The sequence below is a fragment of the Eptesicus fuscus genome, chromosome 3 (genome assembly GCF_027574615.1).
Source record: "Eptesicus fuscus isolate TK198812 chromosome 3, DD_ASM_mEF_20220401, whole genome shotgun sequence".
NCBI classification, from domain to species: Eukaryota; Metazoa; Chordata; class Mammalia; order Chiroptera; family Vespertilionidae; genus Eptesicus; species Eptesicus fuscus.
The window spans coordinates 37,186,543-37,213,828 of NC_072475.1; the positions used below are offsets into that span (position 1 = coordinate 37,186,543).

A 27,286-nucleotide genomic window follows, 5' to 3' on the forward strand; every position below is an offset into this window, starting at 1 on the left:
CACCCGGTTCCCACCCTACCACAGGTCCTTGCCCCCCCCCCCACCACTGTCCTCGTCCATAGGTGTAAACTCTTTGTCCAATCTCTTCCCTCACCCCCACACCCCCACACCCCCTTCCCTCCGAGAATTGTCAGTCTACTCCCTTTCCATACCCCTGATTCTATTACATTCACCAATTTGTTCTGTTCATCAGATTTTTTATTCATTTGAATTTTAGATTCACTTATTGATAGATATGTTTTTGTTGTCCCTTTGTTGTTCATAATTTTTTATCTTTACCTTTTTCTTCTTCTTCCTCTTCTTAAAGAATACCCTTCAGTATCCATATATATAAAAAACCAGGGGCCCTAACAACCAAAACAACCGGACGAACGACCGCACAGCAGGTACGTGGGGCAACCAGGCCGGCAGGGGGGTTAGTGAGGGATGACCAAACGACTGAACAGCAGGCTGCATGGGGTGACCAGGCCAGCAGGGGGGGGCAGTGAGGGGTGACCAGGCTGGTTTGGGGGGCAATTGGGGGTGACCAGGCCAGCAGGGGGCGGGCAATGAGGGGTGACCAGGTTTGGCAGGGGGCCAGTTGGGGATGACCAGGCCAGCAGGGGAGGGGGCAGTTAGGGGCAACCAGGCCAACAGGCAGAGGTGGTTAGCGGTGATCAGGCTGGTGGGGGGCTCAGTTAGGGGCGATCAGGCAGGCAGGCAGGTGAGCAGTTAGGAGTCAGCGGTCCCAGATTGTGAAAGGGATATCTGACTGTCAGTTTAGGCCTGATCCAAAGGGTCCTGGATTGGAGAAGGTGCAGGCTGGGTTGAGGGGACCTGCCACCCCCCATCCCATGCATGAATTTTGTGCACTGGGCCTCTAGTTTCATATAATACTGGTTTGGTGGTGATGAACTCCTTTAGCCTTTTTTTGTCTGTGAAGCTCTTTATCTGACCTTCAATTCTAAATGATAGCTGGGTAGAGTAATCTTGGTTGTAGGTTCTTGCTATTCATTACTTTGAATATTTCTTGCCACTCCCTTCTGGCCTTCATAGTTTCTGTTGAGAAATCAGCTGACAGTTGTATGGATACTCCCTTGTAGGTAACTAACTGTTTTTCTCTTGCTGCTTTTAAGATTCTCTCTATGATGTGTCTTGGTGTGGTCCTCTTATTTGGGGTTCTCTGCACTTCCTGGACTTGTAAGTCTATTTCTTTCACCAGGTAGGGGAAGTTTTCTGTCATTATTTCTTCAAATATGTTTTCAATATCTTGCTCTCTCTCTTTTTCTGGCACCCACATAATTCAGATGTTGGTACGCTTGAAGTTGTCCCAGAGACTCCTTACACTATCTTCATATTTTTGGATTCTTTTTTCTTTTTGCTCTTCCAGTTGGGTGTTTTTTGCTTCCTCATACTTCAAATCTTTGACTTGATTCTTGTGATCCCTAGTCTACTGTTGAATCTCTATATGTTATTCTTTATTTCAGTCAGTGTATGCTTAATTTCTGATGGGTCCTTTTCCATTTTTTTTTTAAATTTTTTTTTGGCATTCTCACTAAGATCCTTGAAGGTCTCACTAAGTTCCTTGGAGGTTTCTAGAAGATTCTTGAGTAACTTTATAACTGCGGTTTTGAACTCTATATCCAGTATTTTGCTTTCATCCATTTCTTTCATTTGTGACAAGTTTCTTTGTCTCCGCATTTTGGCTGCTTCCCTGTGTTTGTTTCGTAATGGGTAGCTGCTAAGTCTCCCTGAGTTAATAGAATGGCCTTGTGTGGTAGGTGTCCTAAAGGGCCCAGTGGCTCAGCCTCTCCAGTCACCTGAGGTGGACACTCTTAGTGCACCCCTTTGTGGGCTGTGTGCACAGTCTTGTTGTAATTAAGCCTTGATTGCTGTTGGTATCACTGGGAGGAATTGACCTCCAGGCCAATTGTCTGTGAGGACCAGCTGTGTCTGCAATGGAAGAGCTGCTATGCAGGAGTCACCCTTATGGGGCAGGACTTGCTTCAGTGGGGCTTTGGTGCTCACCAAGTCTGCCTCTTGGGTGTGTCACTTAGGGATGTGAAGAGTTGTAATCTGGTATGGTCTTACACTGACCACTAGGTACACTGGTTCTTGGATCTCCAAAGAGGTGCAAAGTCAGCCACTGCCTGTGACTGCCCAGCAGGAGCTACAGAGATATATGCAGATTCCTCTTCTTTGTATCAGGTTTGGAAGTGCCCAGACGAGGCCCAGCTGGATTGATTGCTTTGGGGCTCCATGACCCAGATGCTGCCTGTTTGACAGGTTTTAGGCTAGAAAGGACAGGCCATTCATATGCAAAAGCTGCTACACACAGTTTGGGTGGGGTTATAAATTGGGTGGGGTGGAGTCTCAGGGAATCACCAGGGTGGAGCAAACAGCAATGGCTGCCCGTCAGCCCTGCACCGGAGAGGTCCCAGTGCAGGGACAATGACTGCTGCGAGCACATCCGTCTGAAAGAAAGCCTCCCTTGTGTTCCTGTCTTGATGCCAGATAGTCCAGTTTTCCTCATATGTGTCTGGGTCCCCCAGAGTCTCCCTGAAACTGGAGTTCTGAACAAGCGGAAGTTTGTATCTCCCTCCTGATTAAAAAAGCAGCACACCCAGGTGCCAGTCCATTCCATGCCTCTGCACCTCCTACCAGTCTCAATGAGCTTTCTTTTTTTCCTCTCTAGTTGTAGTACTTTCACTCAGCCAGCTTTCCCTTGGTTCTGGATGATAGTTGTTCTGTCTTTTAATTGTAATTTTGATGAGTGGTTGTGGGAAGCAGCAAGTACAGGTGTTTACCTATGCCACCATCTTGGTTCCTCTGCATTTCTCTCTTGATCATAGCAACAGCTTATTATTGACCCACTCACTACCAGGTTTGACCATGGCTCCAATCCTATCTTCAAAAATTCTAAAACAAAGATATGACTACATTACTGCTCAGTTGAAAACCTTCAATAAATCCCAGAGTTTATGGCATCTATGCATGGAATAAAAGGCTTCTTTAGGTCTTTTGCCTATAGATTTAGCCTCAGGACTCACCTCCTGTGACTCATCCATAGGTTGTTTTCCATTTTACAGTTCACAGTAAGTCAACTGATAATGTGAGAGCAACTCATAGCAGCAATGGAAATATCTCTTTCAACTTGAAGACTATTCATCAATTCACTTAAATTTCTATTAGCTAGCATAGTGTCAAATATTTGGCATTCAACAAAGGGTTGCAGAATGGATGAATGATGGAAAGATGGGTTCCTTTAGTTCCATTCAAAGTCATAATTGTATTTTCTTATTCCTGATGGCAAGCACATGATTTACTTTTCCTTAAAATTTAAAATTCTTGGTCAAATGGAGGTTTCATATCTATACTAATAAAAGAGTAATATGCAATTTGGTCAGGATGCCCTCACAGTAACGACCAAACAGCAGGCTGCGTGGGGTGACCAGGCCAGCAGGGGGGGGGGGCATGAGGGGTGACCAGGCTGGCAAGGGGGCCGTGAGGGGCAACCAGGCTGGCAGAGGGGGGCAGTTAGGGGCGACCAAGCCAGCAGAGGGGGGCATTAAGGGGCGAACAGGCTGGCGGTGGGGGGGGGGCAGTGAGGGGCAACCAGGCCAGCAGGGGGGACAATTGGGGATGACCAGGCCGGCAGGGGGGGCAGTTGGGGGTGACCAGGTTGGCAGGGGGGCCAGTTAGGGGTGACCAAGCCAGCAGAGGGGGGAAGTTGGGGGCAACCAGGCCAGCAGGGAGGCAGTTAGGGGCAATCAGGCAGGCAGGCAGAGGCAATTAGGGGTGATCAGGCTGGCAGGGGGGCATTTAGGGGCGATCAGGCAAGCAGGCAGTTGAGCAGTTAGGAGCCAGTGGTCCAGGATTGTGAGAAGGATGCCTGACTGCCGGTTTGGGCCCAATCCCCAGGATTGGGCCCAAATCAGCAGTTGGACATCCCCTGAGGGGTCCCAAATTGGAGAGGATGCAGGCTGGGCTGAGGTTACCCTCCCCCTGCCCCCCATGCATGAATTTCATGCACCGGGCCTCTAGTATATCTATCTATATCTATATCTATATCTATATCTATATCTATATCTATATCTATATCTGTATCTGTATCTGTATCTGTATCTGTATCTGTATCTGTATCAGCCTGCTGTTATATCTGTATCTGTATCTGTATCTGTATCTGTATCTGTATCTATATCTGTATCTATACATATATATATATATGTATAGGTATAGATAGAGATAGAGATAGAGATATATATAATTTGTGCACTTGGTGAAGGGGGTGTCTCTCAACCCGTCCTGTGCCCTCTCGTAGACTGGGAGCCCTTGGGGGATGTGCAGCTGATGGTAGTCCGGGAGCCCTTGGGGGATGTCCAACTGATGGTTTGGGCCTGATCCCCACTGCACTCGCCAGCTGTGAGCCCAGCTTCTGGCTGAGCAGTGCTCCCCCTTTGGTAGTGCATTGAACACCAGGGGGCAGCTCCTGTGTTGAGCTTCTGCCCCCTGGTGGTCAGTGCATGTCATAGGGACCTGTCATTCCACGGTTTGGTCGATTTGCATATTAGCATTTTATTATATAGGACTAGCGTTCCCGTTGCAGGAAAAATCCTGCAATAGGGTTTCCTGCTGCACTCTACCCCGCCCCGCCTGCTCTCCTCCCTTGTCTCCCGCCCCGCCTTCTCCGCCAGCCTGCCTGCTTTTCTCCCTTTTCCGCCAGCCCGCCCGCTCTCCTTCCTTCGCCCCCGGCCCGCCTCCGCTCCTCCCTTCTCCCCTGGCCCTGCCTCTGCTCCTCCCTTCTCCTCCCCCTCGGCTTGCTTGCTTCTCCGCAGCTTTGCTCCCTTCTGCAGCTCTTGGCTTCTTTCTATGCTGTCTTGATATGCAAATTAGCTGCCATCTTTGTTGGGGTAATTTGCATACTCATCCTGATTGGTTGGTGGGTGTGGCTTGGCTGGTGGGCGTGGCTTGGGCATAGCGAAGGTGCGGTCAATTTGTATATTTGTCTATTATTAGGTAGGATATTTATTTTCCAAACTTCTTTTTCAATCTGTTTGAACTTTGTAGATATTGATTAGCTACCTCATATAGGTAATGTGTATATCCCTCAAATAACTTGACTTTTTTAGGGTATTTAATGAATATACTATTAATTATTGAAATCTAGTATAAGTTGTGAAGCTTGCTTGAATAAGTAGTTAAAAGCTTTTTTCTGAGTTTGACAGGTGATACTTTTCTTTTCAAGCATGAAACATTTTAATGTATGTCTGTTGTTATATTGCAGATGAAGATTCTATTTCATCCATTATTTGAGGTGTGAAAAGAAGGACAACTTTGCCTTCCATCTGCTCATATAAATGTAGACATTTACCTTCAGCAATGATGATGGAGTTCTATTTTCTGGTGAGCATATTAATGATGTGTTTTTCTCCTTTAATTTTTTCAAGAGAGAGGTTTATCAGTTTCTTAATTGACCTCCAATGTGCTTGAAAATTAGGAGTAATAAACACATGCAAATTAATGCCTGTGTATATTGAACAGAAAAATCTTTTGGGTGGAGCAGGTTTTTAGCTCATACACTGCCCATATCATTTGTTTCATTTTTTTGCATTAATTTTTTTTGTCAAAGGCATGAAAAATTTGCATTTGTATATTTTAGCAGCAGTTTATTCCCCTTGGTGATCTTATACCTTTGATTTCGTTTAATTCAACATTTGATTGGCATTGATATACCTCTCACAAGCATTTTATTTTCATCCCCCAAAATGTTGGTCAGCTATGCTAGACTTGAATATTTCTTGTTAGATGGTACTTTCAAAACTAGTGGAGGTGAGAGTGACAGGGAAGAAAAAAAAGGACGGTAGCCTTGGAGGATTAACTTGGAGGGCATGGTCTAAACAGTTGAGTTGAATGCGGAGGACTGTTACAATCCCGCTCATCAGCCTTGGTCTTCTTGATTCCTTAGGAGGATTCTCTTTGACTGGAATGGTGATGCAAAGGATAGATGGTGACAAGTCTGGGTGTGGAGCTTACGACTGGTGCAGATGGTGTGTTTTATGATGTAGCCTGAATGATTGTAACAGAGTCCAAGTATCAAAAATGGTAGCTCCATTGTCTTGATGAGTATTAGGACCAGTGGCACAAGAGTGACTACTAGTCCTTCTCATGGCATGCTAGTTTCTGAGCTAATTCTGACAGAGCAAAGAAGTATTTTGTTATAGGCACCTGGCCATTGCCTAATTTGGCATTTCAGAATACAAATTTACTGTCTTGCTTCAAACCAAGCCATAACCATATTGTATTCTACAACATGCCATTAGCTCCAGATGTATATTGGGATCCTAATGTACTAGTATATACATCCACAGGATAACTGCTGCCACCTGGGTCTCTCACCATTGTGCCCTTCCAACAAATACTGATGCCAATACTCAAATACTAGGTCTTGTCCCTTTGAATATTGTCTACCCTCCAGTGGTGCTTGTTGCTGCAGTTGAGTCAGGTACCCAGTCCTTGCTCTTCCTAAGTAATGAGATGTCTCTGCCAGCTCCTTCTAGCCCTTCTCCTCCCATTTCCTGAACATCCATCCTGACTCCTGCCCAAGGTAGTCTAAATTCTGAAGGTCCTAAAATCCTATTAATGTGCTTTGTTTGTCCATTGATTTGCAGAAGACAAATATGTGTCAAATGAATTTGTCCCCAGAGGGCAGAAAATATATTCTAGAAGCAAGGAAACCTTTGACAGCCTTAGGCAGAAATGAAGGTTTCAAGAGCGCATGAGCTTTCTAATTTTACTTTTAATGCACATGCTTTTCTCACCTGTCACAGGCTTGCTGCTATCAAAAGCCTTGTTGTTATATGTCAGAGCTTTAAAAACTCAAGGTTAGCAGCAGGAGTAGATTCATAGTCCAGAGAGGTAAATTTAGCTCGGGCCCCTGGGATGTGAGAAAGAGGTAGGGTATGAAGTGTAATAGGCGGTCTGCAAAGCTCATCTGAAGAGGTATAGAGGTGGTCTGCGTAGCAATGACTGATGCCTGAGTATAATGGGCCCTGTGAATGACACTGGGGTAGGAGGGACACCAGGCATCTGGACTGTGGTGTGGTGTGGCGTTCTGAGTAGAACAATTTCTGAGGGGATTCAGGATGTACTTTGATTTAGATTCCTGGGAAAGAATCAAGCACATCACTGAATGATATAAGTGATTTGAAAGTTTCAGGAGAAAACTGAAGATCAGGGAATAATGCCTTTGATTATTGACAGTTGCCTTAGGTTGCATTTTTCATTTTGTACTTAACTTTGCCATTAAATTCTTGTACAGATTCCACAGATGGAATTTAGAAACAAGTTATTTTTTTTTCTAATTCATGGTTCCTAAAAATGAATTCCAAGAATTACCTTCATCAGTATGCCCTGGGGTGCCTGCAAAAATGCAAATTTCTGTGTCCCACCTGAGACCTACTAAATGGAGTGACAGAGAAGTGGATGCATCTGTGAAACTGTCCTGGTCTTGTGCACTCTGAAATTTGAGAATCAATTTTGAGGACCATTTAGTTTTGTTCCACCAGGGCAAGCTTCTATATAATGTAGAATGGGCTCTGTTCAGAACAACAAAGAAAACAATGGCACAGTTTTAAAACATAAAACGTTTTGGGGTGTGGGGAAATGCTTTTACTCTATGAACATACTTTTGGCCTTCAGGGGTTAGAAGAAGGTTAAACCCTAAGTGTACTGTGGGTGGAGGGAATGAACAGACAGGTAGGCAGGGTAGATGACAGGAGACGATCCATTGGGAGAATCCTGGGCAAACAAGGAGGCTCAGAAGTTCTTTAGGAATTGGAGATATAACTAAACTGGTATTTATCATTTGGGTTTTATTGTGAGGTCTTGCAAGTGATGAACCTCAAAACAACTTGCCAAGATTAAATTTATAACTAGCTGTCTCAGGATTATTTGAAGGTTGTATGGAACTACTTCTATCAGAAATTACTGTATATGAATTTTGCTCATTGAGGAATTCAAATTCATTAAAATTTGAAGCTTACAAAGAGAATGGAACACATAGGGTGAAATCCTGAAAATAGGATTAGGGATCCATTGGATGACAGAAAAAGTCTCACGAGGCTGAGGAGTGATTTTCTAGATATGCATGGCATGATATGGTAGACACTAGCTATCAGTTGCAATTTAAACTATTTTAACTAATAGCATTAAAAATCTGGTTCATTAGTCACACTAGCACATTTAAAGTGCTCAACAGCGATGCGTGGCTATTACATTGGATAGTGCAGATATAAAACCTTTCCATCACTGTAGAAAATTCAATAGGACAGCACTCGCTAGAAGAACTATCTTTGGTGGGGATGGAAAGCAGAAATGTTATTATCTGTTGAAAGACACTGTCCAGTGCAGGGTGGGGAATGCAGACTGGGGAAACAAAGGCAACCTCAGTGTTGAAAGTATGTCTAATCATGTAACATTTAAGCATCTCTCCAGTGCCATTTCAGAGGATGTCTGGCTGGTTCCCAAGGTGAATTCCTGAGGATGTCCTTATTCTACTGAGTATCTGCTTCCTTGTTCAGAGGGGTAGTAGAGGGGAATACATGGACATAGTGGCCCACCGGGGAATGGAATGTGTCTGTCGGTATAACAGGTGGCTTGTCCTATTAAGTTACTAACCAGAAACTGGACTTTCATATTTTGGATAGAAAAGCTAAGTCCCTATGGAAGTCCTTATAAATGCTTATCTCTTCAAAGATTGCAGATTGGGGAAGGACAGTAAGGAAGCCAGGTATTTAACGTCATTCAAGCAACCCAAGCAGAGAATCCAGGTCCTAAGACTGAGTTTGGGTTAGTAAACCAGACGCACCAGTCCAAGAGAGGAGGGTCCCAGGGCAGTGGAAACAGCCAGAATTCTCCCCAGTGACTGTATGTGGAAAGAAGAGTGGAAGAAATACAAGAGCATAAGCCAGATGTTTTTAGAAGAAATAGCTCTCTTTGTTTTTGTTCAGTCTCCTTTCTTGGCAGGATTGCAATATGAGCACATCTGTAGGGGCTGAACTGGGGGAGGGGCACAGCACCAGAGTCAAAGCCAGCCTTTCCCCAGCTCCCTAAGGCTTGTTGTCTCATTCTGTATGAGTTCTTTCCCCGGAGGCTCTTCATTTCCTGAAGCTAACAGTCTCCTGGCAGCCCCACCCTACCAGGCAGCCAGACACAACTAAATATCAGTAGCAAACAGCACAGCTGGGACTCCTGCTAGGATAAGATTCATTGGCAGCCCATCATGTGCCAGGAACTTTCAGGGATGTTATTTAGTTGATTTCTCATAATGAACCTATGAGAGAGAAATTGTACTCTCTGTTCTACAAAGGACCAAACTGAGATTCTGAGAAGTTAAATAACTTGCTTGAGGTCCCTGAACTGCACTCGTGAATAGGGGATTGACCCCACTATATTTGTTGTTAAAGCCCATTTGCATTTCTGCTACTAAACTGCATTGTCAATCCAGCCTAACAGTCCTTGAAATTGAAGGCCTAGCTCTTTCCATGGTAGGATTTTGTGCTTGTAGGAAGGAGGGATGATGAGTGGCAAGATATGATGGTTAATATTATATGTCAATTTGACTGCGCCATGGAGTGCCCAGATAGTTGGTCAACTACTATTCTGAATATTTCTGCCAAGGTGTTTTTGGATTAGATTCACATTTTAATCAGTAGAAAAAAGCAGCCTGTCCTCCATAATGAGGTGGGCCTCATCCAATCAGTTGAAGGTTTGAACAGAAAGAAAGGACTGGTCTCCCTGAATAAGAGAAAATCCCACAGTAGACTGCCTTCAGACTTCACCGGTAACATCGGCTCTCATGCCTCTCTAGGCTGCAGATTTGGACTTGTCATGTCTTTATCATGTGAGCTAATTCTTTATAATAAATCTCTTTGTATATAAATATGTGTATCCTATTGGTACGGTTTCTCTGGAGAACACTTATACACAAGGGATGGAGGGAGAGTGATGCTCCTCCACACTGAGCAAGATCCAGGAGGCGGGGTCTTGGCAGACACCCCTATCTTAGTTTTAGTGGTTATTAATACTCCTCAAAGTGCTTAAAATTAAAATTAGACATTTAGAAATTACAATTTAGAAATTAAAAGGAATGACAAGAAATAATTTTAAATGTTAACCAAACATGAATCTCTTTTGATTAGGCATCTGTCTATTCCCTTATAGAATATTAAAAATTTTATGAGGATGACCAAATATATACAGATAAAATTCACAATGATCCTACTTTTATATACACAGTCTTACTTTGTGTGTATAAAAGTTCAGTACAAATTCAACAGATGAGAGAGCAAATGGAGCAGATGTGGAGAAAACCATCCAATTTACCCTGGGGTCAATATAATACCAAATAGGAACCAGGACTCTGGTGAGAGCTGTAGGCAAAGCTCTCACAGTGACTCCTTTCCTGGTAGTTTGCTTCTGCTTGCAAATTTGTCTGGGGTCATTGTAGAGGGTCACTGACATCTTTTTGTCTCTTTGTGGGTTATCTGTAAGGGATGCTACAATAATCTGCTTTTGGCCACTCTGCATGCTCGAATGCTTAGGTGAATCTCCTGGAAAATATTGGGAGAAAACCTAAAGTTATACACCTATAACATCTAGACAGTTGACATGAGCTAATGAGATCTGCAGCAGAGGAAAACGTTGGTACCAAAATTCAGTAGAAATTGGTAGGTTTATCTGAGCTTTGCAATGTGGCTTGTAAGCTTTGGAAACACAAATTCTAAGCATTTTTCAATAATGAAAGCCAATGAACCTGACAACTCAAAGCATTCTGAGTAACTTTTAATGTCATTTTTTCTTCTTAAATCCTTTTTTTCCTTGTTAATATATTTTTATTGATTTCAAAGAGGGGGAGAGAGAGCTAGAAATATCAATGATGAGAAAGAATCATTGATCGGCTGCCTCCTGCATGCCCCACATTGGAGATTGAGCCTGCAACCTGGACATGTGTCCTGACTGGGAATCGAACCGTGACCTCCTGGTTCATAGGTCAATGCTCAACCACTGAGTCACGCTGGCCAGGCTTCTTCCTAAATCTTGAAGTTTCAAGTTGGTACAGCAATTTAGTCACTAGTCTTACAGTATGTGCATGTTGAATTTCATCCTTCTTGCTCTTTTGTTTCCTTTTTTTTTTTTTTGGTGTGAAAGTGGTTTTTCCAGGTCACTCTTATTATCCCAACCATTCTCTAGTCATTTGGATCCATAGCTTAGACTTAGATAGAGTATATAAGCAGTGGCTCAGTTAAATTAATTCCCTTAATCATTTCTAGCTAACCAGTGAGGATTTAAGTTAGCTTTATAAAACAACAACACCACAGATGGGAGCTATTAAAGATTGTGAAGAGGAATAGAAAAAAGAAATATTATATTATGAAAAAAAGAAATAATTGCAGATATATCAGTTTGGCTGCATACCTTCCCCTTTACCTTCAGAAATCTATACTAATAATAGCCTAGGGCCGTCACAACCAGAACAGATGACCAAACAGTGGGACCCTGGCTGCTGAGGCACACAGGCAGGAAGGGTCTGTGGGCTCTGGGCCTCTGGGGCGTGGCAGCAGGAGAGATCTGTGGGCTCTGGGCCGCTGGGGAATGGTGGCAGTGAGAATAGTCTGTGAGCCCTGGGCCTCTGAGGTGCAGCAGTGGCGAGAAGGGTCTTTAACCCCGGGCCACCGAGGCACGGAGGCAAGAAGGGTCTGTGGGCTCTGGGCTGCTGGGGCGCGGTGGCGAGAAGGGTCTGTGGGCCCCGGGTCGCCAGGGTGCTGCAGAACTCTGGGTCTCACGCTTTCGGGGGTGTGGCCGGCCTTCAAACTGGACCGTGACAAGAGGGAGGAGGGAGCCCCATTCCTCGCAGAATCCACAAGTTGGGAGGAGGGGGCCTGCCTGCCTGATCTCCCCTAACTACTCTGCCTGCCTGCCTGCACGAGGGTTCCCAGATTGTGAGAGGGTGCAGGCCAGCCTGAGGGAACCCCCTCCCTGTGCACGAATTTTATGCACTGGGCCTCTAGTTTTGTTATAAATGGTACTGATGAACTGTATTTTAAAAGCAATTCTTGTCAAACCAGAGTGCATTTTCAAATGCAATGGACTAATGCATACTTTTAGAACACAATCTTTATATTAAGTCAGAAGAGTTTATATGAAGACCTAGATTGTATATATGAATGAGAGACATCTTTGATGCAAACTTCTCCATCAAGCCCTATACTCAATTAATCAACAAGCTCTGTTGATTCTATTCTCATGACTATAACCACTTAGTCCAGTTACAACATCTTTCCAGTTGTGCATGTGGCTTGGCTTCCATTCTACTCATCTTCAATCAATTGTCTGCACAGTAGCATGAGTGATTGTTCAGAAATATTAATTGGATTACACTCCAATCTACTTCTCCATCCCCAGTCTCAGTAACACCTTCTCTGGTCCTACTCTTCCTTCCTAATCACCCTCCAGCCTTCTTCACACCCAAGCCTTTAAGCATGATTCCTGCTACCACAATGCACCCCATAAAACATATTCTTGCTCTCTCTGAGTGATGGGTGTGCTCCTTATCTTTCAGATTTTAGCTTAGATGTAATTTCCTTGGAGAAGTCTTCTCTGATTATTCAATCTAAAATAGGTCCCCAGCTAGTCTCTATCACATGCCATGTTTGTTTCCTTGATAGCACTCAGCACACTTTGCACTTATTCAATGAAATTGTTTATGCACTTGCTTGTCTGCATATGTATACTCTAAGTTCCTGACAGCAGGACCATGCTGCCTTGGTGTCTGGAATATGTTGGTACCCAATACACATTTGTTGAATGAAAAATTTACAACACAGATAAATGAGGAATCAGTTAATTGTTTTAGATAAGAAACTTACCAAAGGTTTTCTTTATATGATAACCATACTTTGGGTCATTTAACATACTTTATCCCCATAAATATAATTTAATTAAAAAATTGTAAGTCTATCTGTGATATAAGTGCACTGAAATGATTTTGTATTTTGTACTTTTCTTAGTTTTAAATGCCTATATAACTAGCATATAAGGAAAATTATAAAAGGCACAGTAATATATAAAAGGAGAAAATATATCTCTATGTAACTATTGTCTATCATCTATCTGTATATCCATCCATCCATCTATCTATCAATCTACCTACCTAGCTATCACACTATATCTTATTTACACACAGAAATACCTTCTTTTATACAGGTATTTATGAAAGTTTCTTGAGCACTGAAATTTTTAAAATCAAATTATACTTCTTATAATTTGTACTGTTTTATAGATACTTTATCTTAATTTCTGGTTGATTTCTATTGTGTGACTTCTAGTTACTATTCTTTATCCCAATCTAGTCTATAAATATTGTATATTTATATTTAAATGCACTAAAGGAAATGCTACTTAAAACAACTCAGAGAATTATTTTGCAAGTAAAAAGTTATTAGGCAATGAGAACAATGTCTACCTCCTGCATCTGTTGACATTTAGTATAGTTACATTTTCTTGTGTTACCCGAGGGCAGATCATACCCAGCTCCCCTGTCTTTGTCGGATTTTACAACACAGATTAAAAAATGTAGGTTGGGATGGAATAATGAATAAAATGATTTTGAGGGCTGTGTTCTCTGTTACTTAAACTTAAAACCCAGCTCTTGTGTATGTTTAAATCCTCAACTTGGGAATTTGTTTGAAGTCTAACTCCTAATCCAGTCTCAGGATGCTCTGACTTCTGTTGTGTGTGTCGAACTGGCACAATTTCTGTATGCTTTACCAATGTCTCACTTGGGGTCTGAACTGAAAGCCTCATGGATTTAGAGGCATTTGGGGTATTACAGATGGAACACTGAGGAACTTTATTTGAAATAAGCCCAATGCATGTATTTCATTTGTCTTCTTTTCTGTGGTTCATGGTAAAAAGGGAAAAAAAAAATGTTGCAACTTTTGTATAAATTAAATTATAGAAATTATATGATCAAGAATTTAAAGGTTTAGGCTCACATTTGCATTAATAGATTTCTTGTAACAACTAAACTATTTTTTTATTCTTTTGGCTAAAATGGTTCAATGTTTCTCCCCCGCCAACCCCCTAATCTTTTACTCAGCAGATAGGGTATCAGCTAATTGTGTTTCTTCACAGGTTTGGCTAAGCTATTCAAATGAGCTGTAGGCCTACTGATTTTATTAGCCTAAGCATTCAAATCTGATTAATATTTGGACAGTGTTTAGTTAACAGCGAGAAAAGACGTTTGGAAAATTAGCCCTGTCATATTTCAGAAAGCAGTTTAAAAATCTGAAGTAGAATAATCTCCAAGCTGTCTTCATAGAGCAACTAGAGAATTAGCTGAATTTAAAATATACCATAAGTCAATTAGGAAAGAGCTGTTGAAATACACGCACGTGATGTGGTTTTGTGGGAAAAAAACAGAGCCATTGAAATCAGGAGGCAAGGATTCAGATGCTGGCTCCACTGTCCTTACCAGCTGTTCAACCTTGGGAGCGTTCTCTAACTTCCCAATTGTAAAAGGAAGGTAGCAATGCCCACCTCACAGACTCATTATAGTGAAATGAGGTACTTATGTGATGGTGCCTAACAAAGCACATTGCGTGCTAGAAAGGAGGGAATGAAAAGGAAGCAAAGGGATGGAGAAGTGCAGCCAGAGAGAACATTTTATTCAGAGGGCGAGTGGAATGCTGGTGGGCAGTTCAGGTCCTTCTCTCTACTGCCCCCGCCCCTGCACCCCTTCAAGTTCCCCTAAAATGCTTTGTCAGCTACAGGCTGCTCCAGATCCTTTTTTGTTTTTCTTTTTTTCCTCCTAGGCCCAGTTCCCTTCCAGTGACTTGTATTTTTCTCCTGCTGCCTTTTTTAGTAGAAAGTCAGTGGGTCTTGTCACTTCTCTAGTTCTCAGGTGTGTTCAGACTCAAATCTGCATAACAAAGGCCCTGAGCCGGGAGGGCAAATAGAGCTTCCCAGTGGCTTTCACGGCGAGGTGGGGTGGCACCCATGCAGTGAATCCCCCAGCGACGGGGGGACAAGGTAAATACCCCAGGGACAAAGTGTGCTTCCTTACTTTCCTTGTCTTCCCGCTTTTAAACAAAATTCAGACCAGAACAATGTGACCTACTTCACTCTTCATAAGCTGATGGCTCTTTAGTAAGTGGGTAATTGAGAGGGTTGAGGCTCCTGCTGAGCAAGAGAAACATGAGAGCCACAAATGAAAATGGTATGTGCATTTGTAAATTTTCTAGTAACCACGTGAAAATAAAAAGTAAAGAGAGACAGGTAAAATTAACTCTAATAATATATTGTATTTAACCCAGTATATCCAAAATATTTATCCTTTCATTATGTAATCAATACTATGCATTATTGAGGTCATTTATCTTTTTTGCCCATCCCAGTTTGGACTAGCCACATTCCAAGTGCTTCATAGCCACGTGTCTGTAGTGGCTACTGTATTGTTGAGATAAATTCTCTCTCAAAGCTGTAGAAGAACTGTAGGGATTAGCTAAATCATTGATTCCAAATTCTTCATATCAGGAAACTGGAACCCAGACAGAACCACTGGAGAGAATTGAAAAATTCCTCAAGTTTTAAAACAACCAATTCTTGACAGGATTATTTGACATGGGTGGGAGGTGGGGCTGTAATGCACTGGCCCTATTAATACTATAAGAAACAAATTTTATGGAAAAAGAAACCCGGAGGTCTGGTTTGTCATGAAAAATAAAAACTTTGTAAAAATCTTTTAGTATTTCATCTTCAAATTAATTTTAACGATGCTTGCCATGCATAGCACTGTGACTGACCCATAAAATCTCCCCAAAATATTTGCTAAATCAATTTAAGTACTTAATAAATAGAATAGAAAATTAAAACTGGAAGAAATGTTGAAAACCATTTAGTCTAAACTTACATAAGGTAATGATGGTAAAACGCTAGATGACACAACACATTTTAATACTTTCTCCTCCATTTAAATATTTCAGATGAGAAAAGAAGTGACTTGCCTGAGGTCACACAGCTGCTAATCTGTAAATTCCGAGTTTCCGTGTACTGCCTAGTGATATTTTAAAACATGATTTTAACTCCTCCGTTTAGACAGAATTGAACCTCTAACTAAGCCCTAACTTGTGAATGGAGTGAGTTTGGAACCCTGAAATATGACATCTAAATTCAGAATTTGGGAAAGCACTTACTGAAACGAAGGGAATGATGTATTTCTTGAGAGTGCTGTTAGAGAGCTGTGGGTGCTCAATTATTTTGGATTTGTGTTAGTGTACCGGTATTTTTAGGACTTGCCCATAAACACCTCCCTTGAGGAACATAAAGCACTTGGCATTCTGAGGTACCTCAGGCTATCTCAGCAAACACAGTTGACAACTTGACAAGACGTCCGGATGTGTGTGTCTGAGAGAGCCCAGGTGCTTGTTCAAGATTCTCTTGCTTTTTAACTCTTCATTTTGCCTAGATCTTCCCCTCTTTCCTGAGCCTGAACACCTTCCTAGCACTGAAGGTGGACAGTTGTCAGGATGGAGCTATTTCTGCCCAAACACACTGCTGGGCCTCAGACTACAAGTTGCTCAGTACTGACCCTGAGTTCCAGATGTCTGCAGGTTTGTTTGTAGAAGTAAGGCCTGTGGAGTGAGTGGCATACCTGCTGAGAAATTTGATGGAATCAAGACACCCTATAACGTGGTCTGTTGCAGTGATGTTGCCCTGAGAAGTGAGGTGGGAAAAAATATCCCCAGAAAAAATAGAACAAGATGTGGCCTGGCCAGTTTGGCTCAGGGGATAGAACATCAGCCAGCCTATGGACTGAAGGGTCCCGGGTTCAATTCCGGTCAAGGGCACATGCTTGGGTTGTGGGCTTGATCCCCAGCGGGGGACCTGCAGGAGGCAGCCGATCAATGGTTCTTTCTCATCATTGATGTTTCTTTCTCTCTCTCCCTCTCCCTTCCTCTATGAAATAATAATAATAAAAAAAAGAACAGGATGAAAAATCCTGGTTAAAAAACAAGATATGGATTTTTCCTTCCCAGACAGATTGTTAAATAGGCTTTACTTGTTCAGTGGGGTCTGGTAATGAAAGTTGACAGGATATTAAGGTTATTTCAGGTTCTACTGTCTCCCAGGGTCATATAAGCCTTCTGTTATGCATGTTAATCCATCTCGGCATTCCTGCCAGGAACTGCCTAAGTAGGGCAATCGGTTTAGTATGCACCCTCCCCCTTTACAGTTTAGTTGAGAGGCAAAACCTACCAATTAGCAGAATATGCATTGAAAGTCAAGTGATGCTTTTCTCTTCTAAAGACATAGCACCAAAATTTGTGATTAATAAATGATGAGTCCAACTGCCATTTCTTCAGAAATGCAAAGCCAAAAGAAGAAAGCAATACCTCCCTCCTCTCCCCATTCCTTTGTGGTGTGTACATGCACATGTGTATATCTGTGCAGGTCTATGAAACTACATACGGTATATGGTGAATTTAGCACCATAGGCTGAAAATACTGGTTGGCTCTTTGCCAAGCCCCGATTATATTCTATCTTTCCCCTCTCCAGGCATACAGCTTCCTTGTCTGCAAACTCCCCACCAACACTCCAATTAGCTATGGGAAGGAAACAACACCACAAAGAAAACACCAGAGATGTAATTTGATCTTGGTGAAGAAGAGATTGCAGAAGTGTAATTCTGGACCCAATTTATTAGTCATTTTAGCATGTCCCCTGGATCATGCCTTGAAAAAGATTAGAACAACCTGTTTTGGTGGTGGTTGTTATTGTTTTTTGTACAAATGATGATACTAATGGCAAAAGCCAGGCCATCAGAATTTAACTGACTGGGTTAGAATCCCAGCCTTGCCATTTACTAACTGTGTGACCACAGGAAGTTACCAAACCTCTCCAAACTCCAATTTGCTCATGGTGTAAAATGGGAATAATTGTATTTTAGGGTACTTATAAAGATTAAATGAGATAGTGCACAGTGTTTGGTCCTGTAATTGGTGATTTATTGATGGTCACTATGGTAACAAAGAAGATAAACAAAACTTCAAGATTAGCTTCAGAGAACTGCTGCCACTTTTCATCTGCTTCTCAAGGCTTGGTGACATTATACCAGAGTAAGGATGCTAGGTATCCAAACCCAAGTGGTCAGCATAGAAGAAAAAACCCTCTTTCTACTCGATTTATCTTTGAGCAAAGCTATAAAAGCAACTTCCATTCTCTTCTCTTTTGATAAAAGCAAAATATATCCCCTCTAAGTGGCTATTAGAGGGCCAATCTCTGTACAGCCCATTCTATATAATAGGTACTCAAAACTCATTCACACTATAATGGCTTAATATTTTCTGTACAGGGACTAGTGGTGGTATAGGCTCCTAATAAACCATTACATCAACTCCTGAAGCTCTGAATCTTTGAAGCAGATGTTTTCCTAACATCCTGTAAATACTCCAATCATCTCAAACTGCTGGGATTTCACCTTTGTACCGTTTTTAGAATATGTGCCCATTGAGTAATGGGCTTGTCTAATCTGTTTGACATTTATTGGTGCTCACAGTGTAGCAAGGTTGGGAGATGTAGCAGAGCACATTCTAAATAAATCAACAGGAGAAAGCAAACTAAATCGTAGGGGGAAATTACAGTGTCCAAATCATTTATACACTAGTGATTACCATTTCACCTGGGTCCAGCTGATGTCACTGGAGAGACTCTGAAGCCCTAGGACTCATTTATCAACCCTACTAAACCTGCTCATCCCTGGTTCCACACTGAAATTGACCAATGTGGTAGAGACTTACAGGGTCTTGGACAGGAAGATTAATTAATGAACAGAAGGAACATGTGGAGAAGAAAATGAACTGGATTTGGAGGGGTCTGGTACCATATCTGTTTTAGCTAGCGGGGTGACCATAGCGGAGTTACTCTATATCTCTGGGCCTTAGTTTCCTTAAGAATATATGTGTATATCTATGTGTGTATATGTGTGTGTTTGGAAATGTGTTTGTGATTGATTGGTTGTGATGTTCATAATTTTGAAAGGATCAGAATTCCTGTTTCAAGTGACATCTAATTTAGAACTCAGTATAGAAAACTGATAAAAGTGAATTTATCCATTTGGGAAAAGGGACCCACAGCAGGGAAGACTTTCACTCATATCCTGTGGCAGCTCTAAATAGACTTGCCTGGATACCTAGATTTCTCTGAACTGTGTGTGATTACCTGATCTGTAGTGTTTCACCAACTCTCATTTTACTATTTGCATCTGTGGAAAATTTCCTACCAAAGATAAAACATTGAACCTATGCAAATACTTTATTAATTTTTCATTTATTAATTTGCAAGTCATGCCAATAACTTACCAAATAATTTAGTAAATTAATTTGGTTTCAAGTTCCATAAGTTAGTGGTTTAAGATCCTGTCTCTTTTATTCATTTGAAGTCTGAATTAACACAAATGCCTCTTGTGTTTTGCTTCTACCCCTTTATTATTCTTGTAACAAATGGCCAGACTGTTATTCATTTTAAAATGTAAGCTCCTTAGAGTACTTCCTGTTAGGATGGAGAAAGTCCCAGGGGAACATTGCTTTCACCCTAACAATGAGAATAAGTTGGATCATTTGTTTTGAACTCATCAGGGACTTGAGGCATTCAAAGAAACCTAAATGAATCAAATTCCAGGAAAGACAAGTTCTTCCTAGGAGAGTAGAGAGATCCAGATTTGCCTTCATTCTGATGGAAGAGCAGGAGGTGGAATGAATCTGACATAGATTTGTAATCCCATTGATGGCAAAGGTATGACTCTTTTCCCTCTCTCTCTTAATCTAGCAGCTAGCAGGGATCATACAGGTGTTTTAAAAACTTCTCAGGGGATTCTAATATGCATCTAGGTGATTTCAACATGCCTGCATGTTGATTATATGACACTAACTGAAGAAATATCTCATGTAAGAGACACTCCATGCAATCAAAAAATATTTTTTTTCATTAAGTATTTTCTGAAGACTTTCTTGTACTCAGCACTGAGCAAGTGCCTGATAAGTACAGAATAAATATAAGGCATGGCCACTGTTCTCAAAACACTCACCATATAGTTGGGGGAAACAAAACAAACATATAACACAATTGAGCAAAAAAACCATGCGGCCCTGGTTCTGCCTCCTCCCTGGCTGCCTGCTGCTTGGCGCACTGCTACATCCCTCTCACAATCTGGAACCCTTTGGGAGCCTAAACAGGCAGTTGGACATTCCCTGAGGGGTCCAGGATTGCAAGAGGGCACAGGCCAGGCTGAGAGACACTCCCACTTCAGTGCATGAATTTCATGCACTGGGCCTCTAGTATATTCTATAAAAATTCAGAAAGCAGAAAATCAATCCAGGCTGGAATAGTCAGGCTTTCTCAGAATTGGTATTTTTCTTCAAATAAATATTTTGATGGTACTAAGAAAATTCTTACTTGCTAGAACTCTTTGTTCCTCATTTTAAGATGGATCAGTGGGAAACTTGAGAACTAGTTTAACAGCACACTCAATGTTAAACATTTTCTAAAAGGTGCTTCAATAGCCAATTTACTAGTCTTCTCTATGTTTGGAAATTCTGTTGCTGGCAATTAAAAAACACTTTCTTTCCTAAAATTGCATATCTGATATTAAAACTACTATTATTTTATTAGAGATGAAAATAGAGGGGTATCTAACATCTAAAATTAAATTTTAAGTGTTTCATTTTTTTGGAAACCTGAAAGTATTGCCTTAAACACCTCTCCTTATTTCCAACATGTGCCTTTATTGAGGGGAAATATTTCGTTTACATTTTCTTGATTTATTTTACCTAAGTAGTGCTTTGTGAAAAGCTAGCTATTCAGTTTTTGAGACATGTTTAGCTTTTCAGTAAGCTTTTAGGGCTGTTTGTTTATCTGTGTGTCTATCAGAAAACTGAGAAATCATTTTGCTTAGGGAAGGAGCAGGTAGAGACCCAATAAGGCTCCAGGTCAGAAATGTGGGCCGAGTCCTCCTCCCATCCCCATCTCCACTTCCTCCCTCAGTGCCCTTTGTAAGGCCTGCATGCTGGTTTGGTGGCTCTTGTCTCCTCTGCCAGTGGGAGATGGAGCCTTTGTAAACTAGAAGCAGTGCTGCAGCACAGCTTGTCCAAGGAGCAGCAGTGTCTGTGCTTAGTGCCTAATGCCCGAGCAGCTGTCTGCCTTATTTGCCCCCACATTTCCTCTGGATAGAGGTAAACAAATGTGAACATCCAATAGAGTATATTTGAATCTGACCTCTGAGGCCATCTATTTTAGGCAAATTGTATAATTTTGCAAAAGGCATGGGCTTATTCCAAATGTTTATTTAGTGTTGAATAGTTTCCAGTTGGCTGGCTGGTCTACTTTATTGATGGTGTTGAAAACATTAAGAGATATGCTAATAATAGATGCTAGGTTTGCACTCATCTCTGTGTACAGAGATTCGTTTTGTTGGGTGCCAGAAAAAAAATTCACTTTAGTGAGAGATGGGCAAATAAGTCTGGCTATATGTGGCAACCACTATCGCCTCCACCCCCTCACACAACACTCACCTTATTTAGTAAAGAGCTTCCCTGTGGCTTTCTAAGTTCCTGTCAACACAATTCTTTTTCATAGGATGCCTACTACCTGGGTCAAGCTTTCTGTACGTCATCTCTTTTGTCCTCAACTATGACCATGAGAAGCAGGAATCATTATTCTCATTTTAGAGATGAGGAAACTGCAGTTCAGAGATCTCTGATTTTAAGTTTGAAGTGAAGATTCAATCCAAAGTCTGATTCCAGAAATTACTCTCATTTCATTTTATTTCAGCAAAATTCCACATTAGCCAGATGTCCCCCTCTCTTATGTACATGTTTATGGTATAGCAATTCTTTTTCCTTCTACTGATCCCTGATATGAATTTTGGCTCCATGATGTCAAAATGAATACTTGGTGATGAATCTTCTAATTTTTTAAATAAGTGATAGCAATTTATTGTCCAAGTAGAAGAAAACAAAACAAAACAAACAAAGAGAGAGAGAGCCCTTCAGAGGATTGTGCATATGACCACACTTTCCTACAGACATATAGAAAGAAAATTGGAAAAAAATACTGACCTTGCATATCATTAAGCCTCAGATCATTTGCCTTTGAGCTCTAAATGTCAATTTGCTCCTAGAAGAGACTTCTGTGAATAGAACCTTGGGTTAAAAAAAAATAACCATGGGATAGATTAATGGCACAGTTGGCTACTGAAATTGTCCCTGGTGTGGAGAAGGGAGATTTATTCAGCGTTGTTCTCTTACACAGTTTTGGTCTATTTCACTGAGGGAGATGAATAGTCAGTTCTGAGACAGCTTCAGGGACCTGATGTCCGCACCATATAGAGCGGGGGGGGGGGGGGGGCTTTTTCTGCCAACGCAATTTGGATATTTATAGCATCATTCATGGGCCATACAAAATTATTAACTTAAACATTAGCCTGCTATATTTGGTCAAACATTTAACTCATCCCTAATGCCTTGGCAAGGCCAGACCAAATGTTTTCTCAGGCCTTATGGCCCATGGGCCCAAGGGTCTCCACTCCTGATCTAGAGTCAGCCCCAAATGGCAGATCTTTGTAAATGAAAACATCAGTGTTCCTGGTCACATCCTTCCCAGTGTAATCATCTTGGAATTGCTTTCACAGCCATGAAGTTCTGCTGCAGTGCAAGTCTGTTCCTCTAAGCAGCACTTTTAGAAACTTGAGGAATTGCTGAAGGAAGGGAGAAATTTTAGGAGATCTAGATTCTAATTAAATTTTCCTCTAATTAACACAATGGAGAATTTAAAAGATAAAGGGAGGCCCTGAGGATGGCAGCAGCCCAAATCCAAGAAGCTCGGAGAATTCTTCCCCTTCCCACAATTTTAATGCAAAAATCATCCTGAAAACTTGTGTATCTTGAGAAGGAAGAAGTGGTAATTTTTTTCAAACATAAACTGGCTGTGGTCTTTCTCCACAGAACCAAATAACTTTTATACATTAGTGAAAACATCTTGTCAATATCCCCATGACGTCTGTGCCCTTTTCCCTATGACATTTAATGGTTCACTACTGGGTAGATGATGATTGAATTTTCTGGTGCTGCCAAACACCTCTTCCTGTTTCTCTTCTCTCTCCTCATTCTCTCTTTTGTTCAGTAGACTTTTCTCCTAATGTCCCTGGAATATACTTTCCTGGTTCCAGGCTGTTATTCATGATGTCTGTATTATGTAGGAATGCTCAGTTATTTCCCTTAACATACTAACCCTCCCTCCTTTTCTTTGGGACATATTTAAAATATGACCTCCTCTAATAAGGTGCTTCATACAAAATACTCCTCCAATAAATAGTCATTGATGAATTTTCTTGGTTATTCTTGTCATAGTTAATGGTTTTTTACTTTTCCAACATAGATGGACTTTTCAATTAATTTCAGTCTCTTCTAACTTTCTTTCCAACTCTTTCCCATTCGTGGGTTATACCACTTGAGTGTGATCTTTTCAGTCAAGGGGTCTCTCTGTAGTCTGCACAGTCTTTCTCTTTGCCTGTTTGATTCTGTTCTCTTCACTTCAGGGAAACTCTGCATTTTGAGATCTTAATGCTTTTGCCTCTGAAATTCTCTTTCTGGCACATTCTTTCATTTTCTTTTCTCCGTTTCCATAGTTTAGTCCTAGCACACAACACAATTGTTTTCACTATGTGTTTTAGCATTTTCAACATCTGCTGTTTTAACATTTCCCCCCTCCCATTTCTTCTGCAAAATTCATTTTCAACTGTTCTTTCTCTTCCCCAAAGTCACTTTCCTTCCCAACTGTCCATCATGTTTCCAACTTACCATAGTTGAGTGTACTTCTGAAACATTGCCTTTCCCCCTCTCCCACATGCAGCCATTCCTCTCAAACAGTTAGGCAGTTAATGTTCCTACCCCCTGGCTTTCCCTTCTAAAAGTTTCTGCTGCCTCTTGTGTACACAGGGAAATGCTTCCAAGGTCTGTCGCCTCCTGCAGGGCTCAAGCTAATGGAGCTACAATTGACACCCCCACTCAGAGGAGCCCTCATAAGAGCCCGGAGCCTGGGGCAAAACATGAGTTCAGCTGGACCTCAGTCCCATTGCCATGCAGCTGCTCCCCTTCATCTGCTGAGCCTCCGGGTACAACCTGCCAAGACCACTGCCCACCCAGGTTCTTAACCACTTGATAAGATCATTTTTGATTCTGAATTGTCCTTTTGTTTCTAATGCCTGTTTGAGCTGCTCATTGATGTTTCCTTTGCTGGACCACTGGGGCCTTGAGCTCCGCTGCCGTGCCTCTCATCTGGACTGCCTCCACTCCTCCTCAGCCTGCTTGTCTGGGCTACAGATTCTCTCTGCCTGGTTAGCCCCTGTCTGAGAATATGCTTTGCTGTTGCCTTTCCTAACCACTTAGTCCTTCAGGCTCTGCCTGATTCCCAGGCCTCTGGTTTCCATTGCCAGTATGGAGCCTCATCTCTGATCAATTTAATGACTTCCTATTGAACACTTAATTGTATACAAAGCATTTTGTAACTTGTATCAGAGGGATAAAAATGAGTAATATAGAGTAGTCCTCTTTTACCCTTGGGAGATATGTTCCAATAGCCCCTGTGGATGCCTAAAACCAGATAGTATAAAACCATACATATACTATGTTTTGTTTTTTATACATACATACCTGTCCACTTAAAGGCAACACTTTACAGCCTCCCTTTGGCATATCTAAAATTCCAGCACCACTACTCTTGCACTTTGGGGCCATTATGAAGTAAAATAAGGGTTACTTACATACAAGCACTACAGTACGCTGACAGTAGATCTGATAACTGAGGTGGCTACTAAGTGACTAATGGCAGGCAGTATATACCGCGTGGATTCTCTGGACAAAAGGAGGATACATGATCTGGACAGAGTGTAATGACATGAGATTTTATCATGCTACTCAGAATGGCGCACAATTTAGAAACTAGGTATTGTTTATTTTTGGAATTTTTTCATTTAATCTTTTTGGACCACGTTGACTATGAGTCACTGAAACTGCGGTAAGCAGAAGCAGGGATAATGGGGAACTCTGGAAAGTACTGTCTCTCATGGAGCTTACAGTCTATTGGAGGGATTGTGAGGCCAATTTATCCGTGAAAGGCAAACTGTGATGAGCTTCCTAACTGAGAGTCAGGAAAGGGAAAGACAGAGCCTTTGTGCATGTGTATTAGGGACAGGGTGATGATCAGATTAGTTTGCTTGGCAGAAGGCGTACATGGGGCTGATTTGAAGGTGGGTAGGGTCATAATCAGGGGGATATATTTTTGGAGGAAGAGTGAAGTTTGGCCCGACATCTCAATGTTTCTCAACAGGCTTCTGTGGCATCTGGTGCTTCGGACGCTCAATTTTCTACTTAGTAAATGACAGTATGACCTTCAGTCACTGAGGCAAATGGCACAATTCTGACACAATTTTCAAAATGTCCACAAGACGCCACCATTCTCCAATGGAAAGTACTAAAGTCTGGTGTTATAGGACAATGTCTAGAAATATCTCTGATCTGAGGAGTTTATGCCTAAGTGGAATTCAGTGGGAAGCCCCTGGAATTTGAACATGGAATGGAAGAATCTAAGATACTCTTTAGAAAGGATTAGGATTTTACTCAGGCAATGAAATAGAAGACAGCGAACAGGAGACTGGATGGGAGGGAGAGATTTAGGAGGTTGTTGCAATAATCCAGGTAAGGGATGATAACAAATTATGCTGGATACAGCTAGAGGTCTTCTTCATAAAATAAGGCAACTAATTGGATGTGGGGTCAAGGGCTCACTGAGTTGACAGTGATCCCCAGGTTTTGAACCCAATGACTAGGAGCACAGAGGTGCCACATACAGAAATCGGGAGGTCAGAAAGAGGACATGGTTTCAGGGAAAGAAGATGCGTTCAATTTGGAGCATGTTGTGTTTGTGCAGCCCAGGGGGACATGGATGTCTGGAGTGGTGCCAACCAAGCACCAGGAGCTACTTACTGAATACGAATGATGCTACTTGGATGGCTATTTTTTTTTTAAGGTTTTTAAAACAAATTGTTTCTTAAGCCTGTCACACACAGCCAGCCCCTAGTCACTTTTCCTCAGCCACTCCCATCGCTTCTTTCTTTTTCTTCCTCCCTCCCTCCCTCCCTCCCTTCCTCTCCCTCCCTTCCTTCCCTTCCTTCCTTCCTTCCTTCTTTCCTTCCTTCCTTTTCCCCCAACCCTCCTCCCTCTCTTCCCACATTGAACATAAGTAAAATTCATCCCAGTTCAGGTAAGAATGCTCCCCAAATCAAAATTAGCATTTTGAACTAGTGAAAGACCGACTTTTGAAATAAAATATTAGGTAATGGATGTACCAGGAATGAACTAAAAAAGATACAGGCTTCTCTCACTGCTTTCAGCCTTACTCCCCAGGGTCTCTCACTGAAGGAAGGTCATGGGCAGCCAGGCAAGGGCACACTGGATGCAGAATTGCTAAAGTACGTTTTCTCCTCCTGCTGAGTCCCTAAGGACGCCGAATCCGGCTGAGCTGTTCAGGGTCTCATATTCTTCCCCTCAGTAAATTAAATCACAAGCACATCTCATCACCCAGGCCCGCACAAAAGCCTGCTATACCTTTTTTGGCAAGCGATGCTTGAAATGGAGCTTTTAGGAATGCTAAAAGCCTCCCTCCTCTGGCCATCTGCGTTGGCTGGTCCAGCTGCGTCCACGGCTGGGCCTGGGGGTTGGGGGGAAGCCAGGGCCGAGGTGGCAAATTTCATCCATGTGTGAGCCAAATCGAGTCCAAATGGACTCCTGTCAACGATTTCTCTCTTTTGCTCAATAACTTGACGTAATTCTTCCCTGAAGCCGCCAACGATCCTATTGGATATTCGCAGGGAGAGTGTGGCTTTCTAACCTTTTTTCCTCCCAACTTTGAAAATGCTTTAAATGGGAGGGCAAATGAGTACAAACAGGAAAGTGTTGGGAAGGTACAGTAGAGAAGCCTTCTGTGGCTCTGAGAGCAGATACAAATGCCGACTTAATTGGAAAATCAATCTTGCTGTCCGGCTGATTGATTGCTGGCCTCCTCTGGAGGTGGGAGAGAGAGTTGAGTCATGACGAGATAATTTTTTCCTATTACTAAAAGGAGGCCTAATGTACATCTCTAAGCCATTCAGCGTGAAGAACTTGTTAAAAACACGCCACCTTTTCCCTCTTATTA

The 27,286-nt window shown here is 42.0% G+C and overlaps 1 long non-coding RNA gene across 1 annotated transcript in view; it reads left to right on the top strand.

Moving 5' to 3' along the window:
* Positions 1–353: 353 nt before the first annotated feature.
* LOC129147807 (uncharacterized) overlaps positions 354–27,286 on the top strand; it is a 41,612-nt gene continuing 14,679 nt past the window's right edge. Inside the window, exons 1-2 of the long non-coding RNA XR_008555019.1 lie at positions 354–386; positions 5,264–5,382. This is a non-coding gene — a long non-coding RNA (uncharacterized LOC129147807). The remainder of the gene's footprint in view (positions 387–5,263; positions 5,383–27,286) is intronic.